General features: G+C 30.4%; 1 protein-coding gene across 1 annotated transcript in view; it reads right to left on the bottom strand.

Annotated features, from left to right (window-relative positions):
• LOC130891304 (uncharacterized) overlaps positions 1-22,749 on the bottom strand; it is a 169,731-nt gene that overhangs the window by 73,683 nt on the left and 73,299 nt on the right. The window contains exon 2 of the mRNA XM_057795942.1: positions 11,453-11,504. The gene's annotated coding sequence lies outside the window, so the exon portion shown is untranslated. The remainder of the gene's footprint in view (positions 1-11,452; positions 11,505-22,749) is intronic.

Genomic DNA, 22,749 nt, shown 5'->3' with positions numbered 1-22,749 from the left:
GCTCTTTACTTTTTTGACGTCAAACTTTACACTGATACTTCTAATAGGTTATTGTTCGTTGCTATGGTAACGCGATATTTTGTTTATGCATGGAACTGGTCTAGGCTAACTAGATATCAATGCATCCTTGTAAACGTTCATACCCCTAGATTTTTGAACTAGCATTTGAGTTGTAAAGAATGCCGCACGCGTATCCACCATTTCGGAAACCAAATTGAGTATTTTTTATTTCTTCTTCAATTTTTTTTAAATACATAGGAAAACATAGGAAATATTGGCTAATCTACTTCTGTCTAATTTTTCTGCTGCTATATAAATTGAGCATGGGAAACTTTTAATCTTCTTTGATTAACCTCTAATAATTTTGAGGGTTATATTGTAAGTGTTGGTGTAGTGATTTTAGTGAATAGTGCATGCATCAGAATGTCGATACGAGTTTCACAAAACGTCCAGTAAAAAATTTCTATTACATTTCTAATACACTAATGTTAATCTGTCGACTCTAGTGACTGTTTACAAATTGGTGCTAGTAAAGTATAAAAACTAGTTCACTGAAAACACTCACGTTATTGTTTCCTTCATTCTTATATTCGTCGTAATAGTTAATAGTTTAATCTTGAATACACATTGTTGTTTCATGAGCCGTTACTGGAGATGACCTTTGAAGAAGTGAATCACCATGCCATGTCAGTTTTTAATTAAAAGAATTATACACTAGGGGTCATAGGCGCGCCCAATATACGATTCTTTAAAATGCGATATATATGTTGAAATTTTCTAATAGGTAATGTAAATTAGAGAAAACATGTTTGTGAACATTAAGGAAAGTAACATATAATAATTGGTTCTCACGGTATCGAAATAGAAGAATATAGTAAAGCTTTATTTGTTTTCGTATTACTAATTACTAAAGAAGAATCAATCGAATTATTGCGATATACATGTAAATGAAAAGTGCATACAAATCCTATTTTCGGGAGTAGTTGCATAATTGCATAAAAGTGATGGCAATTGTGAAAAAACCGTTAAGTGAAAACATTATCTGTTTATTTTAACGTAATTTATTTGAATATTTCCCAAGTTGATAGAGAACTCCATTCAAGTGAAACAAAATGGAATGATAATGTTTAAAACATACAAGAATTAAAATTGCATGATAGCTAATTTGGGCTATGGACTTTCTTTAGCTAGACGTCAATCAAAAACATATGGTGGTTCTCATCCATCTGAATGTAAAGCGTCAGTGATTTTATCTTTGAGTGTCCACTAGTTTTGATTACCAGTTTTTTTTGCAAAATTCGATACAACAATGTTTGCTCGTAAGCTATAATTTGATTTTAAGTTTTTTTTAAGGACGAGGTCTGACTTGTCGCTTGAATAGTAGTTCATTTAGTCATCGAATTTCCTCCAATCAGTATGCTTTTGTACGACTTGCCTGACAGATTCACAGTGAGAAAAAGTCGTTCTGACTTTTTCTGCATGATAAGTAGATGTTTTTTCCCCTTATTCTTCTTATTATTATTCAATTATATCGGAGATGTAGAGGGCTCTTCTTTGAATCTTCGTGAGCGGATTCGTCTTTTAATTTTTTTGCGGTTTCTACTGTAGTGTTGTTTTGATTATCATTTTTGTAATCACCAATTAATTTGATCTGAATGTCAATGAATATGTTGATAATAATATTGAATTTATTGTATTGCTCGGTCAGCTTCTCAAAATTTGCACGATGTGAAATATTGGTGTTTATATCCATTTATTGATGAACTACCCTGAAATATATTCGTAATTTGATGCAGAATACTTGGAAGTAGCTTCTGTTATTGTCTGTTTTATTTCAAGGATAGATTTTTCAATAAAACCAGATATATTTATAATAAAAGTAGCTTTCACCTGCGGCTTAGCTCAACCTGAAACCATTGAATAAGTATCAGAGATCAGTACAATAGAAATTAATCAATATGATAACTATATTTCATTGCTTGGCTGGGTTTATCAATTTTTAAAAATTACATATAATGAAATTTCGAAAACTCAAAATATACTTTATTAAAATATGACAAAAAAATTTAAGAAGAAATAAATGTAGGTTATTAATCCAGGATATTTTTGTAGACTATATTATAAGCTTTTTCGTCAAGTGCAAATATGTGTAAATTCCGGGCATTAGAAACACGTGAATAGGCTACATATAATTGATCATAAGAGAAGCATGACTTTTCTAAATGCACTCTTGCTACCTGTAATCTCTGTCCTTGTGATTTGTTTATAGTAGAAGCAAAGCAGAACTTGACGGGAAACTCAACCTTTTTAAATTGGAATGGAAGGTCGGTGGGAATAATTGGAATCATAATGAATAGCATCTAACATCAAAAATTCAAATAGTTTTATACTGCTCATATGCAATGACAGTAAAAATAACAATAAATATAGAAAAATTCCAAATAGCTGAAATTATAGTCAATTGAAATGGATATTGACGTGACCGTCGGTAATACACTACAACGTTATTACAGAAGGCTTGGAATTTCATTATTGGAATTCTAGATGGCGTTGAAGAAGCTAGATTTTGAGAGGTTTGGACAAATAATTGTTTTATCTTTTTTTCATGAAAAGTATCCTATGTTACTTCTAATACCTCCAAGAATATGTGTACAAAGTTTCATGTTGATCGGTTAAGTAGTTTTCGCTTGAAAACAAACTTACATTCACATTTATATTATTAGTAAGGATTGTTTCTACCGAAAAGTTGGAAAATGTTGTTTACAAAAAAAAGAAAAGAATCTGCGTTGCCAAGTGGTCGTTTTTAACAATTCTTGACGGTTAAGGGTACTAAAATTAAAAGAAAAAGAACATGTCATTTAGTAACGTGAAAATTTTCGTTTACATTGACCATTTTGTCTGCTGTCACTAAATAATATGACGTTTGGCAACCATAAGGATCCGTTTCGACATTATTTCAACAGTATAAACTTGCCATCCAATTTTCGATTTATCTAGTGTAGCTACCACTATTATTTTACAAGGGTTGCATTCCCCTCTTATGAAAACTTGAAATGTGAGGAAAATATGAAGTAAACAGAAATTTAGAAGTTACTTATAAGAAAACGCGATTTTTATATAGTGAAATCAACAATCAAACATAAATTATTATTACAAAACTGAAATAAGAAGCTATACATATTTTTTCAGATTTCTAATTCTTTTTTGAATAATTAGTACTGAAACCTAATTAAAGCGCGCTTGTAGCACAATGATTGTGATAATAAAGATTACGAAAATATTTAATTGCGCTGTTGTATTGAAATGACTTAATAAAATTGGTGCAATACATTGAGTCTACTTTAAATACTTGAATTGACAAACCTTTCAAACTGAACTGAACATACTCTTCAATATAACTACACCACCACTTAGAATTAGACAATGACACTATAATCAGAGACATTAGAGGTGTTAACTCCAAAAGGAATCATTTTTTGACATCATAATCAAATTATGATAGAATATCAAAGTTTTATCTTTTACTATGTTCACCATACTGAGAAGTTCGTCTATTGCAGTATCAGCGATGTGTGGGCAGAAAACACGAGAAAGACCAACTAGTCAACCGGGATGTACTATCGCGCGTCAAGTTTTCGTGAGAATAGACCTGAGAGACCGTTTTGTTACTACGTCTTAAATTGCCAACCAATAGTTTCGTAAGAAAGATAGACCATCAAGAGTTACTGCTGAGAATCACCAACGTCCACGTTTTAGAGCAGCAGCACTGGGAGATTGCTTAATATTGTATCCATCGACGAGAGTTAGGTACAAATTGCGGCCGCAGTAGCAGTAACGAATTGTTATTGGATAAAATATGTCTACAAGTTGTATATATAAGATGACTCTCGACCCAATATTGCATAATTTGAATTATGAAGTTTCTACAATTAGTTGGTGTTAGTATTTGCCTTAGCCACCCCCATCGCCACATTTAAATTTGATCAAAAATGGGATAGATATAATTTAAAGGAGTCTATCCAATATGCACGATTATCCTCAGACTATCGCGCACCAAATCCGCGAGGTGCCACAAACAGTATTCAATCACCTCCTTTAGTATGCCTACACGTATAGGTACATCGAACATCCCTTTCAGTCTACCTACACTTGTACAAGGGTGGGTTTAGTTACATGGTCACCAAAAATATTATTCATTTTCTTACGAGTTTTGTTGATAAATTTTTTTTCAAATACCACCATTATTAAATAAGTCAAGGTCGATAAATGATTTCTGAGTATAATGAGTATAATTATTACTTCGATGTGTATGAAGAAGATAACTTAGGATATAAATGTGCGACATTATGAATATTAGTTTCGTTGTATTAGTAGGAAATAGTGTATACAGAATGTAATTTACATACAGCATTAAGTATTGCTTTTTATAATATTTAAGATGAAAGAAATGCTTCAAGTAACTGAAAGAAATCTAAAAATAACTTGGTTAAATCAACATTTCCTTAAAGACAAGCTCAATATACTTAAAAAAATTTACTAGAGAAATAACGAGTTTCCTTATAAGATATTTTCAATATACGTATATTACTACGTTAATTTTTATTATTTGTGGTTAGTTTTGGTTTCACTATTTTCATTTGTTTCTTTTTTACTGTTACATTATCAATATGTTCATTTTATGTCTATGATTTTCCATCATCTTTCTCGATAAAACTATGAGATGCTTCAATACAGCATTTCCTCTTCTCCCTCGTAAAACTAATCATCACAAATCATGGACTACGAAAGGTACACGTACTTCAACCAAGAATATGAGATCTCTATTTTATATTAAGAAGCTTACAGACAATCCTCACATTCTCAATTATATCAATAACTATAGATTGTTATATCGGAAAAATATCAAATCAAATAAATATATAACAACAATCGCATCTCTAGGGCTAAAAATTCCTCGAAAGAAACTTGGTCTGTTATCAATGATTCGAGGAACAAAACGCGTTCATCAAACACTATTGATCTCGACTCAGACGAACTTAACAATTATTCCGTGAACGTTAGTAAGAATATTAACTAAAATATCTCCAAGTCGTGATGCTCTTTCTTCTCTCTTTCCTTCTAGAAAAATTCACTGACAATCTCTTCCTTAGACCTGTAAATAGTTTTGAGCTAGAACAAAGCATACTCAGTATTCAAAACAAGACTTCCTGCGGCATTGATGGGTTATCAGCTAAGTTATTTTTAAATTTTCCAGAAGTTATGATTAACGTTTTATGTTCTCTAATCAACGAATCCTTTGAAGAGGGTCTAAAAATCATAAATGTTCCCTTGCACAAGAGTGACGAGAATGATTACACTAGTAACTATCGTCCATTGTATTTTACCAATCTTATTGAAGATAATTGAAAGACTAATGTCTATTGCCCTTTTTTTAAACATAAAATCTTGAAAGCTCAACAATTTAGTTTCCTACCTAACAAATGTACTAAGGACTCATGTTTTCTGTTCTTAATGAAATATATACATTTTATTATAAATTTTTTTGTGATTTCGTTAAGGCCTTCATCCATGACATTCTGATTGACAAACTAGAGTATTATGGCATCCGATGTGTCCCTTTAAAATTATTTTTATCTTATATTGAATGTAGAAAACAACTTGTACGATCTAATGGTAAAATTTCGAGTACTTTGCCAGTTGGCAGTGGTGTACCTCAGGATTCACTTTTAGGTCCAATTATTTTTTTCGTATTAATTAATGATTTTTTGCGGATGACATCAATGTAACCTGAAGTGGTCCAGATATATAAGCTCTACATCCTACCATTTGCAAAGATATCATTATTATTAAGTTTAAATACTGAAAAAACTTTCGTTTTATCCAACAAAGGAGATTTATAACCTCTAAAACACAATAACGACTTAATATGATCCTCAAATTCGTGGTCTACATATTGACGGTGCCTTCAATTATCTGTTTATGTGGAAACTTTGGCGAAAAAATTATTCTCTGCTTATTTTGGCATTAAATCAGTGTCTAAACAGTTCGATTCTCGTACTGCTTTAACAACTTACTACTCGTTGTTTTGCTATGGTTTGCCTTCCTGGGGGTCTTGTAGTTTGCACCTCTTCGAATCTATTTTCAAATTACAATAAATAAAGAGCTATTTGATACAATTATGGTTTAAGTAGTAGAATGCATTGTGAATTCTATTTTTCATTTTAGAATCCGTTTGTTTGGTTCGCAAACACTTTCACAACTCAACTGAGATACCCATTCATAGTTACACTACTAGAAGAAAATAGTTTAACATTTACTTAAGAATACTCACTGATCTGGTAAAAAATCCATCATCTTCAGTGCCAAAAAATTATTCAATCAGCTACCTTCAGAATTAAAAATGGTAAATACATTTATTTCCGGAAACTGATTATTCTGTCAGAATTCTACAATTTACCATAGATTGGCATAATTCAATTTAGATTAAAGTAAGATATTATTTATATTATAATTATTATTATTAAGTCAAATTGGTATTTTATATTATCTAAAATAAAATTGTGTCGCTTTGTCCATAAATTTTTCTATACAATATATATGTTATCATCTTATATCTAATCTGCCCTTTTACATCAGCTTCTCATCATTTTTCTAGTATGTTTCTATTAGAAATTAAAGTCGCATTTGCAATCTATAATAGATTATTTTCATTTTTTGGTACATTTATGATTTTCTAAGTGAAAATTCTATCCAATTGTTTTGGAATCATTTTGGACTAGCTATTACTGGCGGCTTCGCTCACATCGAATCCACTAAATAAGTATCAGAAATCATTATAATAGAAATATATCAATATTTATTTTATTGCTTGATTAGTATTATCGATTTTTAAAAATTACTACACACAATGAAGTTTCAAAACATGCTTTATTAAAATACAATAATAAATGTTAAAATATATTTTCCTGTAAGCTACGGCAACTCCTATTTTCTGGTCTTTTCTGACGGACATTAATAATAAGTTGAGCAAAAACGTTTTTCCGGTTCCTCCTGAAGCGTCGAGAAAGAAGAGTCCACCATTGCCGGAGTTTATTCTACGTAAAACTTGATGGAAAACATAATTTTGCTCTTGACGTAATTGAGGGACTAATTCTGTCACTTGATGTGATGTCACTGTAGTCCTATGAAATCATAATCTAGCTCTCGAACAATTTCATTATTATTGACATTTTTTGTTCATTGAGCCAATAACTATTAGAGGATGATTGTGATATTCCATTGTAGGTGAGAGGTGTTTCAGCTTGCAGTTGTCTTCTCAACTCTGCATGAACCGAAGATTCTTGATTTCGTGCAACTTTTGGTGCACGGGCCTTTGACGAATTTTTAGATAATGTAGATTTACGCTTCCGAGGCCTTTTTTTAGACATACGCTTTCAGTGACAGATGAAAATAACAATGGTAACTAACCTCAAAAATTACAAACAGCTAAAGTAGCAAAATGTTGATATTTGTTGACAAATTTTTTTATGTAGAAAATATTTTTTTTAATAAAAAGTATATTATGTTACTTCTAGTACCTCCCAGAATATGTGTACAAAGTTTCATGATGATTCGTCAAGTAGTTTTAGCGTGAAAGCGTAACAAACATCCACGCTTTCATATTTATAATATTGGTAAGGATTAGTAAGGCTTATTCCAGATACGAAATAAGGAATTTTAATGTGTATGATATAAATTCTCTATAAGTTCTAACAAATACACGCCACTGTATTAGGTCAAACTTAATGAGGGGTTATTTACTGCTTAGGTTAATTGTTGATAATTGAGCAATTGTATGAGATTACGAATAAAGGAAACATTGTCTTTTGAAGAACTGAATCAGTGAGATATTTCAATAGATGAGAGAACATAGTAATAGAATTGAAATTAAATTTTTAATTTGAATATATACTGTACCACTATACTGGTGATTCATATCAGTTTTAATAACGAATGTAAGGTATTATTTTATTGTATAATACAAAGAAAGATGCTTAGGGAGAAGCAATGCAGCACCCAAATTTAAATTATAAAGTACAGTGGACAGCAAATGCAAAAATTGCTGGGGCTCATAGGTATTAATAGTGCGAAAATGCAAATTGGTACCGATATACAAGGCTCTAGAAAAACGCTCGATATCACAACTTTTTATAGGTTTTCCAAAAAGTCAATGCATGATCATAAAAATATACCAAAAAGACCCCAAATATGAAACAATCGAAGAAATTCCTTTCTTTCTTCAATAACAATACCCATTCAGACCTTTGATTAAATAAAGACGGATCTCGTCCTTATTGCAAGGAAATGAAGGAAGCAACAGACCACCTCTTGTGTTAATGCAAGGTTGTCCATTGCTAGTACATAAATTCATTATTCTTAAAACCAGAAACGGTAAAATGAATGGCTTCCAGACAGAGACACATTTTCTAAAGTCGTTATTACCTGACTGGTAAACAGTTCTAGTTACACAATAAATCATAAGTCAAAGTGTTAGCGAAATCGATTCACGGCCCTTACGACCTAGCTTATCTAAATCCAAAAAAATATGAAAGAAATTGATTATATCACCTTTCAGAAATTTTATTCTCAAAGGAAATATGTCGTTATTGATAACGGTGAAATATTATTTTTTATTATTTATCTGAAATCCTATTTCCATTTTTACAGTTATCCGATTTCGGTTTTCGCAATTTCCGAGAGAAAAGTGAAAGAATTCTTGACAGTCGTATTTCGTTCGATAAATCGCGTAAGATTGCGGAACACATGCAGTCATATCCATTAATATCCCTACGAATATTTTTAAATATTGGTTTCTCTGTAACGAGTAGCATCTACTAATAGGTAAAAAGGAAGATAAAATGACGATCCTGAAGTAGGAGATAAAATGTATGCGTTGATCTATTGTTCATGTACCTATTTATTCTTGTGGACCAATTGTGTGACCACTTGTCGACAAACAATGAAGTTGAAAAAAAGCTTTGATAACCTGGTAGAAATGATTTTTGTAGAATATCATTTATATAATTTAAATGAGAAAGATCTTCTACGAGGTGGGTTCTAAACATAGGTTGAAAAGCGTTAGCGGTCACAAACACGCAAATCAAAAAGATGTGACTTGGTGTGTTGGTCGATTTTTAGGTCTCTTCCTTACACATACGAAATTCAAAATTTACCATTAAGCTCTTGAATTATTAATCGTTATTTTTTCAAAGTACAAGTTTGTTCAGTTGTTGAACATTTTTATCTGTTTTTGAGGTCGAAGGAAGTTGTAATAAACTGTTTTCAAAGTTACTACATTGTGAACATAGAGAAATCATAACATTTCCAGAGTTTTGATTGCGCTTTTTTCTACTGAAAATATGACTCGTGTTTCAAGATCCATGTTTCACGATAGGCATGATCTCACTAAAACTAGTAGCCAACAGACAAGCCGGAGCAGCAGAATAGTAAAATTACATGCAGCGTAAGTAATTGCTGTAAAAAAATGTAGTTTTTCATGACACCTTAATTGATATATAGCAAAATGTTGTTGATAAAGAAGGTGATCAGGTTATTGATTAAAAATAAAAACTTGTTGAAAAATTATTCGTTTAAATTTTATTTAAGAAAACCATATTTATTTTTCATCGATATATACGGAGTGTCCCACGACGAGTTAAAACTATCTGTATATGGCAAAATACTTTAGTAAAATCATGGAAATTTCTACGTTTGAGTTTTCGGATACGATCTTTTTAACTAAAATATTTTCAAAGATGGCCGGTTGTACCGAAAGTCGCTGTAACTTTGTTACTTTAAATAGAATACCCTGTATATTAATACATTTTTGAAATCTACGTAAAATTTTAGTATACTTTTGTCAAAAAACTTTTTTCCAAAAATGCATACTTTTTAGGTTAATTTTTTTGTAAAAAATTTGACCGTTGCTGATCCTTATAAATGATTTTTTTACGAAGATACCCTTGAAGATATGAAAATGGTTTCCATTGGGTTGCTTTTATAAAGGTCAGTCGTATTTGACACTATGTTTAAAAATTTTTTATTTTATATAGGGTGTGTATAAAACGGGTTGAAAGTTTGACTTCATAAATATCAAATTTCTTTATTTTTTTAAGTAGAACCATCTGGTTTTGTCTATTTAAATGCATTCAGGAGTTAAAAATAAGGCAAATTCATATATAATTTTCTATAATTTCTCAGATATTAAATGTTTTCTGTAAATTTTTAGAGATGCAGGTGTAGTCCAAATTTTTTTTTGACCCGTTGATATACTAAGAAAAAAAAGTACTTTTCTTTATCTTGTCAAGGTCTGTGAAAAAATCAAATCCAATTGTATATACTAATCCTATTCCAACATTTATTCATTCCGAGATATTTGAGATTTTAAATTTTTATTGTATTTTTTAACAAGTTTTTTAACTTTCATCAGTCAATTGTTGATACTTTCGAAGAAAATCGTTAAAAACGCTGGTTCTCAATTTAATAACTAATAAATAAAATTTAGACCACACCTGCATCTCTAAAAATTTACAGAAAACATTTATTATCTGGATAACGGTAAGGTTTAGGTATAGGTAAGAATACATGAATTTGCTTAATTTTTTTCCCCTGAATATATTAAAATAGAAAGAAAGGTTCTATTTAAAAAAATAAAGAAATTTTATATCTATGAAGTTAAACTTTAAACACTTTTTATACACAGCCTGTATAAAATGAAAAATTTTCAGCATAGATTCAAATACGTCTGACCTTGCTAAAAACAACCGTATCCAAACAATTTTGATATCTTTAAAGGTATCCTCGTAAAAAAATAGTTTATAAGGGTCTGCAACGGTCAAATTTTTTACAAAAAAATCAATAGCTCATACAAAGTATGAATTTTTTGAAAAAAGTTTTTAGACAAAAGTGTACTAAAATTTTACGAAAATTCCAAAAATTTATCAATATACAGGGTGTTCTATTCAAAATAACAAAGTTACAGTCGACTTCCGGTGGCAATCCTTGAAAATATTTTGGTTAAAAAGATCATATCCAAATGTAGAAATTTTCATATTCTTACTATAAGTATTCTGCCATATACAGACAGTTTTAACTCGTTGTGGGACACCTTGTATAAATCAACGAGTATCGATGTTTATTCTGATTCTCCTGTGGATTTTGAAATATCTTTCCTAATGGAAATAAAATTATTGTACATGTTTATGTATTAGGTTACGCATGCTAAATTGAAAATTTCTACAGATAAACATTTAGGCAGTTGAGCAAAAAACAAATTAAGAAGATATTCATATACTTCCATGTTGAAAAATCATTTGTCACTATACCGTATGACAAAGCTAATAATTTTAAAAAATAGCTTTCACGCTTTGTTAGCCTCGCCCTCAAGTAACACTGATGGTTATTTGGTACTCACCGTTTATGTAATTATTTGATTTTCTTGTAATTTACATGTTTCTGCAAACAATCTGAAACAAAAAAAACAAAATGTCAATCAATAGAACTGCGGAACTTTGAGGTTTGTATATATAGGGAATATTGTAGCATATCAAATATGAAATATAAATTTTTTATTTAATAATCCAAGATATCATATTGTAACATTCATTGTGTGTATAATCATAGCTAACTACCGATATATCTGGGTCTGGATATCTAGCATAAAACAATCGTCTTTAATCTTCATATTGAATTTGAAATTGATGTATGGTCAAAACTACAATAAATGAATATTCATAGCAGCAATTAATCACGTTACATCTATTTCAGTCTCATATCCATATGTATTAAAAAAAGCAGTGGCAATTTTGAATCCGTTGTTAGTTTACTTAATCCAACCGGTCTACTTATAGCGTCTATAGGGAAAAGGTAAACATGAATCTTGATCAACACATCAACGTTTTGTTGGATGGTCAAAGAAGCTAATCTCACAGGAGAGAGCGGTTCGACTTATAGGCTGACCAAAAACTTGAACGACTTAAAGCATAGAAGAAAGGTCCGACCTGACTCTGTTTTACCGTTACTACCACAGCAAAGGATCCCCCGAGTTGTTGCCTAGAGCAGTTTTTGTTAAGACCTACTCAACGGGCAGACGTGGCTCATGAACACCGAGTTTGTCTTCAGACGCCCAGAACTTATCGGGACTCGTTTCATTGGAGAAGTGCAAACCTGTGGAATCAGCTACCAAGGTTCGTATTTCCCGAACACTACAACCAACAGAAGTTTAGGATCAATATTTTTGTGATCCAAGCGGAGTAACTGTGAACTCCGAACTTCACAAGCTGGTACTGGAAAGTTTGAGAAGCGATGTGCCGAAAAAGTCCTTAAAAATGGGCCAAAGGTTTTCTTCTCCAATCAATTCGCGAATTTTTGGTCGCTTAAAGTCTTTCTGTCTGCTCTCTTTCACCTTAATATAAAAACACATATTAACAGAACAAATGAAAGCTATTTGAAAGAAGGTCTTCTAGAAATATCTTCAATCATGGATACAACGTTGGTATAAGTACGTTACTAAGTAAGAGCAGTACTTTGAAGGAAATTGATTTAAATTTTATTTATAAATTCAATTCGTTTGCCTATTCTCTAATAAACATTGCATCTTGCTCTAAGTGTATGTGTGATCCCAATTTCTCCAAGGTCTTTGAGTTAACCTAGTTGTTGTCTTGTCAGGTTTGATACTCGTTTTCTCCCGTATTTTCAACCTTTCTTTTCATCGGAACCATGATCTAGATAACGTCTCACTCTACTATAATTGTGAGCAGAAGCATCATATTGTTGAAATTATTCTAGTTTGAGGATTTAAAAAATGATAAGCTGCAGTTTTGGTCTATTTCCGGATACTTTTCAAAGAATAACTTTTTATTGAGAAAAGCAAGTTCAAAAGAAAAACACCTGCTCATTATGTTTTGGGGAAATTGAATTTTTTGCTCGTGTAGGATGTGTGGATATGTGTCATTTCAATATATAACTTTTATTTTGGAATTTTAAATGGAAAAATATGGAAAAATACATATATGGATCTTTAAAACAGGCCGTTTTGTGAAGTGTTGGTTTTGGATATTTTAATTTTCATAATTCTACAGAAATAATCTGAATTTCAGTACCTTCAGATTTTTCAATATATTTTCTATACAAAATGAGAACAGAGAAATACATACATACTTATGTATTTCTATTGAATAAATTCAAAACAGTGATTGGGTATTAAAGATTTCAAAGGAAAGAAAGAAGAAAAATAATCAAGACTATATAAAACAAAGAATTACATAATATAAGAATAACTTCACTTATTCAAACATATTCAACAGACACTTAAGTAATTCAAAGAAATCTCGAAACTAAAGCTGCGGCAGCAATTGAAATGAAGAATTTGAGTAAAATTGTAAGAAATACATAATGGAACAGAATCAAAAATTAATAAATAAGAGAAATTATAACGCAATGACCGATAATAGTACAGGAATATGGAATACTGAGCTAGTAAACCAAAGAAAAAATTAAAAAGACAGAGAAATCAATGGATAGGCCTGATAGATAAAATAGCATAGATGGAGCCAAAACCTACTGGAAATGAAAACAGATAGCAAGGAGAGAGAAGTATGAAATGAAAAAAAATGGATAGAAGAGGTCACGGAATTTCTATTTAGCTCCTGACAAATTTAACTAAATAACAAGAAGTATTTCCATTTTTAAACTAATTCCATCTGTGCAGCACATGTTATTGTAATATAAGCAATATTTTCCACGAGATAATATCTATTATCTTTTATAGAAGATATGTAGAAGGCACAGAAAATTTTTGAATCAAAATTTTGGTACGTCTATGTATATCTTAGATCTTGAACGTCATAAGTCACGAGATAATCGTAGAATTCGCAGGCAACGTTTATAATAATTATTCCACTTTTCCTTTGAACTATTTACTTACTAAATAAAAGTTATTATGTTTAATAAGACGATAGTTCACATTTTGTAGTAAACACGAACTTATGATGTATATAAATATTTGTTATTTCATATGTTAAGGAGTATTAGTAGTCATGACAAGACAATAATCGTACAAGGTCTATTTGCAATAGAGCTATTAATTATAATTAACAAACATCGTGGTTTCAAATATAACGCTCGTCTTTGTAATTGTAAGTTGTAAAAACATATTCATGGACATATTTTAAATTATGTTTAGAGATTTAACTATTCATTTTACTTAAAAATATATCAACTAGATAATCATAAAAACAATCAACTCATTAGATTACTACATTCCATAAAATAGCTTAAATTAAGTTTTGTGTAATAATAAAATATAAATAATAAATTTAGTTATCACCACAAAATGTATTACAATTTAGAGAAGCTTAACTTTGTCTTAAAGAGCAAGGGAACTCTCATGAAGAATTTTCTCTTTTTTGTCTCAATACTCAAGAATATGAACGTGCACCATTCACGATAGGATTAAGAGTTTCTTGTATTTTTATTTGTCGTCATTCAGAAGTGCAACACCATCGGTATAGCCTACTTACAGCATCACCGAATCAAAGGAGAAGCCAATTTCACATTAGTCTTTCCTCTGATAGCCCATGGTAAGATCATTTACGTTGTCGAATTTTGCTTCGGGCACTTGGAAGGTACTCGAGAAGAATGGAGTGTCTTTCATTGTTGTTGTTTCTGACTCACTAGGTGAGACTTTCCTTTGGTCATAAAGAAAGTACGCAGAGCTCATTACGAGTCTGGTCTTTGACTCAAAAAAAGGTTTCAATCACTGCGATTGCCACATACAAATAGCTGATTTTAATGGATCGCAGTGACATATTGGTGAACAAGCCGGTCTTCGGTCACTCTGAAAAGCTATGGAAAATATTTTTATGTTTGTTTACTATTTCTTTAAAGATTCTCATTTCCTTATGAATCCAGGGTTCCTGTGATAGAGGAATTCCATTAATTATTTATGTGCCGACACCTTCAATCGCTTAAATAAGTTTTCAAAGAGATTTGACATTAAGAAAAGTGAATGATTAATTGATTGAATAGGTAAATATGATAGACAACAAAAAAGCGATGATTTTTTGAGCTAGACTGTGACAAATGGTGAAATAAGTCAATTGAACAAACATTGTTAGTTTCCATTTTTACGCGGAAAGTAACTTCGCCATATATATTTTCAAGGAGAGCTAACAACGTATTAGATAAGATATTAATTGAAGTTAAAATTTGTTTTAAGAGCATGAATAAATATTCGAATAGTTATAAACTTAATTGTTTCCTCATTCTAGGAAATGTTTTCATAGTTTGGAATATGCCACTTCCTTCGCTTTGCAATGTGAACATTGAGTGGAGATGCTTGTAGTCAGGAAATAGTGAAAACTCCTTTTTTTTCTCGCCATAAACTATTTTCACCAGTTTTCACTTTGCGTAACGTAAAAGCTTCTAAATAAGTTGATCTCAACCGTTAAAAGAGGAGAGTGTTAATTTATATCGGTAACAAATGTATGTATTATTTTCAATTGATTTGATTATTATCATCAGTTTTACTCATAGTGAAAATATTTTTGAAAAGTTAGTGTAGTAAGAAGCATTCGATTTATAGTGATCTTTGAATTGTTCATCTCAAATAAACAATAAGAGTTATATCCAATAATTAATGAAACTCTTTGTCAATCAATTATTTCATACCCATATAATATTTTTGGTGATGAGTTTACCTCTTGAAGATGATAACTTCGAAATGTGCATCAGACTGTGTAAATGTGAGTGTTGTAGCGTAAACAGTGTGTTCAGTAGTAAATTGCCTAATTGACTTACCAAAAACAATACAAGTTTTATGAAATATTTCATTCATTCATAAGCTATTTCAATTCTATAGAGTTATCTTGAAGAGAATAAAATAAGAGACAAGCATGTACTTTCTTTATATAAAGGGCTACTGTATCTTTCAATAAGAGATTATTGAGAAGTATTAGGGTCATCCTTTTGGTTTTCTAAATTTGTATTAAGTCCTTATTAACACTTGTAAAGTTCCATGTATATCTGTACTGACATTCCTTTATTCTCATTTGGAAAATGGAAAAACTTCCTTTGAATATTCTTAGTTTTGAGAGGTGTTGCATCAAATCAAATCGATTAACGATGATTAAAATTATATCAATTACATTATGTACTGCTACATTTAAGTGTTCATACAAATTTTGAAGACGATCTACGTAAAGGACGCCCAAACAGTTAGAAAACAAAGCAAAAATACAGGATATGGTTATGCAAGATCGTCGATTAACTGAAAGATATTAGTAGAAGCCGTAGATATCTCGTTAGGCTTTGTGAGAAGTGTTGGTTTAGAAAAATATCAGTTTTAAATGGATGTGGTAATCGCTAACATCGGAAAAAACACATCTGTAGTTGATTTTCTCAAAAACATATGGAGTGTTTTAGAACGATAATATACTTCGGCTTCAAAGCTTTAAGAATTTTTCTTGTGGATTAACTCCACAATAGTAGAAAAATAAACGGCAAAATATTTTTGTTATCTTTTGGATCAATTGAATGTGTAAATTCGCAAAAAAATATAACGAACTGTTCAAAATCCAGCCTTTCTGGGAAAAGTGTATTGTAATTGAAGGAAAGTATATCGAGTCACATCATAAAACATAAAATAATATTTTCCTGATCAAATAATTAAACTCGTTTAATAATGAAGTATTGACATCAAGGAATAGTAATGATTAAACAGAAGGGCAGGGAAAACAAGAATACTAATTTATATGTCCTTATCTTTTATATATTGAACATGATCTAGTACTGATGGTATATTTTGAAAATTGAGTGACTACTCGTACTACTAAGACAGCTACGTTACTGAAAAACCCTGGCGGTGCTTTTGATATAAAACTATATACCTTTTTGTTGATTTGTAATTAAAGATGTTTATTGCTTACAATTTCATTTAAAATCGATAATGTTCAACCCTTTACGGGTTTGTAGAAATAATGGAAATAATTTTTATAGCCACGAACAATTCAGATAGTAATATTGGAAACAAAATCAATGGCAATCCATTGCATGAAAAATTACTTTTTTACATACTATACTGTAAAGTCGACTTTATAGTACTGAATTGAGTCCGGAAAATGGCAATTTACAGTATCCTTGTACTCTACAGTACTCTTAAATTCTCCCAATCCCGTTTGAAATAATTAGAAATAAAAACATCAATAACAACTAAACTTTTAATCTAATTTTTGAATGTGAACAGTAATGGTCAATTACTTTTACCAGAAACGTTTATCGTAGGAATTACTGGGTGTACTTTTTTATTTTCAATAATGCTGCAAGATGTGTGGTTTTGGTTTAACACTTGTACAAAAGTTTCACCCCCTTGTATCATCCTTGCTATTTTATTTTTGCTCTCAATTCTTCCACATATTTTTCAGCCAATGATGAACTCGACCATGCCGTTTTAAAACATTGATATCAGCTTCAGTGTTGGCCATCAGCGTTGACAAAGTCTTTCTGAAGCGATGTCCGGTGAACTTTTCTGAATGCTCAAGATTGGGGAATTCAGCTAGTTTTTTATGTGCCCCGCCAACAGTGTGGATTCCAGCTCTTTGACATACGAATTTTCCTTGTCTGTAGCCTACTAAAAGTGCTTTAAGTGAAAGGTGTTTTCGCAAATTTTTATATTTTTTGAACACATCCAAATATTGCACGGCATTGCTGTTGATTACAGTAAAAACCCGTCGAACATTTGATTTTGTGTGATTAATACGAACCACAAACGGAGAACCAGTAACCTCTACATCTTCTATTTCTGAATTATAAATGTCTCTAACCTCCGGCAATGCCAATTAATTCGATAACTTTCACCAGTGAATAGTCTTTGTTTGGGACGTCTCTTGTAAAAGTTTTAACTTCTTCCTTTGTTAGCACCTCCGACTGGTTTTATTGGTAGTCTACACTTTGATTTTTTTAAAAAGTTATTAACTTATTATAACTGGAAATGTTTACATTCTCATTAACCATAATCATTGATTTGACCATCGAGAATTTAGACCATAATTCAGAGCTATTTGATGTTTTTGACTAAAAATTTGAGGTTTAAAAAGAATGATTCTAAAAAACAACTGTCAGTATTTCATTTGAATAACCAGCCATTCTTTCGGAAAATATTTTTTGTATTTCCAAAAATTCAATATATCTGCATTTGTTTACAATGTTACCTTAGTGACTTCTGTTAATTTTTCTTTTTCTTCAATAATAATAATAATAATAATAATAATAATAATAATAATAATATAAGAGAATATTCAAAGGAACTATTTTCTCAGTAAAATTGTCAAAAATGACATTTCATTTTAAATAGTTTTACTTTTTATTTAAGACCACTCCATTAAATATTCTTGATTTGGCTCCTTCGTCGCCTCGTCCATAAACATTCATCTCGTACCGTACTAAATCACTTTCCGGATTTATAACGTAAATAACTATAATTTTGGCACGAGCTACACATTAATAATAATTAATAAAAAATAATTCCAATCAAGTTCATTTCCCATTACCAAAAATGTCTGTTTATCAAGTATCGTACATCATATTATATTTGACATACAGGTTACGATTTACCGGACAGGTCTACCAGTAACTTCTTTGGGAATAGACAATTTTTTGTATCTGTGCATGCGACCGGCGCAAGATCAACAATTTGTCTCGGTCAGTTGTTTTTTTGCTCACACTATATTGCCACTTGCCCAATCAATACTCTAAAATTGCGCTATCAGATTCATAAAAAAATGTCACTTGCCAATCAAGAACCAAGAATACCAGAATTAGTGGGGGAGAGAGAAAGAGACAGAAAGATTGAGAAAAATTGAACTATATGCGAACAAAGCTGTGAGAATAATCAATTATTTGAGAATCAACGTTAGAAACGAAAATAAGAAATATGAAAAATCTGAAAGTCTGAAGCATCTACGGATAATGTACCCTGCACTAAATTATGGTACAATTTCGTTATTGTTCAAGGCACTTCCAGGGAATCTTCAAGAAAATAATTCGTGTGCAGAAATACTATATCTTATACCTTTTCCTCTTTTTTTATAGAGGTAAGCGTTGTTATGTGATTTGAGATAAATTCTCTCGTCCATTCAGAGATTCTGGTTCAAAGTTCAATTCATTTAGTAAGTTGAAATGACATAAACAGCTCTTATACTACTTTCTTCGCTTCCTTTTTACTGTTTTTATTTCTTTCATCTTCAAAATTGAAGCTAGGCTGATGTCATCGCAAAAATAACTGGAGTCCCTACCGATACACCAGAACTTCCTTATACACGCTACCGAAGTTTGGTTTATCTATAAAATTTACCTCTCTGATATACTAGGTACTGCTTCATTCAAAAGTAGATCTTATGCATTCAAACTTATGTAATATTTTGATAAATACGTGTAGTAATGATACAACAATCCAAAAACTACGAATTCTCAAGCATTAAAACTGATTCTTTAATTTAGCAAAGTTATAATCTCAGAATTTCAAGATTAAATTATTCGAAGTTTTACTAGGAAGAAAAGATTATCTGTGCAAGTGCATTTTTCTATAAATAACATTTGTAATTAACTTTCTTTAATTTTATTACCTATAACAACTTAATAAACTAAATTCACTTCCTCTTCAAACTGCATAAAACAAAAATATCTTTAGAAGTTTACGATTCTGTAATCGTTTTTTGAGGGCTTTATGAAATGTTTTTGGCGAGAGATGTGTTGAGATTTTTTAAAATTTTATAAATTTTGTGATTTGGATCACTGCGTCCATAATCGTTCTTCTCCTGTAATTATTGGGGAATATATTTACATTTATCAATTAATATTTGATCATAGCAATTAAAAAAAACGTGATGTATATTCGCTGAAAAACTTTGAATTTCGATAAAATTTTGGTTTGCTATTACTCATTTCTCTAGGTATTCATACATTTATTCTTCAAAATGTTTATCTTGAAAGGCTTTTAATAATTTGCATCACTCTTCGGAGAATTCTTATACCAGAATGCTGATGATCCAATATTGTTCTATCATGTTAAATCTAATATCACCACTAGTGAAATTTATCTTTATCTCACATTCAAACAAAATTTGGCAAAAGATTCAACTCTTGCACTCCTAAAATAATAATCAATAACTCCAAACATGGACATGATATTTGACTACAGATTCTTCTGGAGACAGCACATACAATTTTTTAAAAACAAAAATAAATATTCTCTCTGTAAACCAAAACCGAAAAAACGATAATTTATTGAATTTTTCCCATTTAGAACACACACCAGGAAAACATTCTTTCAACATAATCCACTTATTCCAGTTTAATTTTTTCAAACCAAATAAAAATAATCTTACGCGTTTATATCTACTATCACCTCTTCGTTTGTCTGCAATTGCTTTCCATTAAGCAAGTTTCTTAAGGTACAGAAAGTGATTGGAAGGAGCCAAATCAGGTGAATATGGTGAATGAGGTAACGCGGTTCGGCTAAAATAGTGGAAGAATGCGCAGACGTATTGTTGTGATTAAAAAAATTTTGTTCTTAAAAAATTCTTTTAAGATCGCATTTAAACGTGTCTATAAATAATATTGACCCTTTGTATAATTAATCAACACCTGAAAACTAATCACTTCAAATCATAACATGAAAACGGATTCGGTGTCGCATAAAAAATATTGTTATCTTGGAATAAGACATTTCAAATATAGCGTACTCTCTAAAAAATGTATTTAAAAAGTCAACTTATGTATTATTTGTATGAATATGAAATCTACGATGTGAATTAGGAATATGAATTAATTCAGATAAAATTTTAATTTTTTAATTCTATAGTCAACGAACAACCCAGCGCAGAAAATTGAGTTCCATTCGTTTGGATTGTTTCACATTTTACGCTTCCTACTTTGCTATCCCGAGTACATTATTTTCTCGGAGAGAGTAGATTGCTGCAGCTTGTGAATCACTGACAAAGAATTAAAAAACATAATAACATCTGTTAAAAATAAAAGGAAACTGTAAAACATAATTAAAACATTTATAACAGTACATTCTTTTGTTTTATTATATTGCTAACATTTTCGTTCTGTAAAACGGATCGTTTTATAGAGTGTTAATACTCTTAACAAAATAACTTGTTGAACAAACTCAGTTATTTTGTATATATTGCAAGCTTGATTTTAACGATTTCAACATTTTATAATCAACGTTAAAGAATTCCAAAAACAAGTATGATTGATATATATATTTGGAAATAGCCAATTTTGTGACTTTTAATGATAAATATTTTTTCGTATATCTAGTAAATATAAAAATAGTGGAATGTTCTTTATATGTACTTCAAAAATATGTAGTATAACATTTATAGTTATAATAATAATAGTAATAAAAGAAAAGTTCGAAAAACACAAAATTCAATATCATAAGTGGCCGTTATACTTAGCCAATTAAAATGTTACAATTTTAGTACTCTTACTGAGCACAAAATTTCCTTTTACCCTTTTGATGCGGAGGGGGGGGGGAATTGAAGGAAAGCTTAACCCCAAGTTTGTGGGATTCCACTCCTTGTCCCCGGGCCGCCATCTTAAATAAAGGGGTGAAAAGCTATTTTTGACGATATCTCTCGAACTATTGTCCCCACAAAAAATTCGTAAAGACATAAATTGTGGCGAATTGCTTTGCCTACAATTTTGTTCATGATACTTTTTGCACTTAATCGCGTGCTTAATAAGTTATGAGCAAAAAAGTGTAAAAATTCTGTCAACAATTTCTTTTCGCTCAATAACTTTTCATTTTTTGATTTCCCATAAAATTATCTCAGAACAATCTTTAAGATCGTTCTTTGAGGATTAATTTTATGAGTGGATTTTTTGAATTCCACTCATTCTTGTGGCTCATAGAGCGCTCCAAAAGTTCCAATAATAAAATATTTGTTATAATTTCCATTTTTTTTATTATTCTTTTCTTTACAGATTTTTCTGTACATTTATATATATAATTTATTATTTTTAATCGACTATGATTTTAATCATTATTGTTCTTTCACTAAAAATTTCTGAGAGGAGTGTATATTTATGGGAATTCTAAGCCGGTAGAAAAGGTCCCTAACTTCCCTCCAGCACCTCGGTGACAACTTCTTTGCAAAACTCTACTATTCCAGGGTTCCCAACTTAAGTAAAATAAAGGTGTAACAGTATAAGCCCTGGGAAATTATTTAATGTCAATATATATGAAATTAAAAAATCAGAATATTATTAATATTTCAAATTTATAATTTGTTTTATGATATTTTAATGTATTATTTATTTAAAAGTTATAAATTATTTATTTTATGAAAAATAAAAGTTTTTCATTTGGGCTTTAGGAAGATGAATTTTTGAGAGTTGGGAACTCTGTACTATTCGTAGTTAATTTTACTTGCCTTAAGATCTAAAACACAACTATTTATAGATTACTAATAATATGAAAAGATAACTAATAGTCTAAAGCTTGGTTCATGGAGCTAAAATTAAAAATTGAATATTAAACTAACAAATTAAAATACTAGTTGAAAGACACTGAAACAGTACTTGTAGTTCATATAAAAAATTAATAAATTTAAGTTCAAATTAAACTAACAGTTCGCCAACTTTTAATCTCTTTTTAATTCCTTAATTTTGTGAGATTATGAGCACAGAATACGTCAGGTC

This window comes from Diorhabda carinulata, chromosome 3, assembly GCF_026250575.1.
Source record: "Diorhabda carinulata isolate Delta chromosome 3, icDioCari1.1, whole genome shotgun sequence".
NCBI lineage: Eukaryota > Metazoa > Arthropoda > Insecta > Coleoptera > Chrysomelidae > Diorhabda > Diorhabda carinulata.
This window is presented reverse-complemented; position numbering and strand designations above follow the sequence as displayed.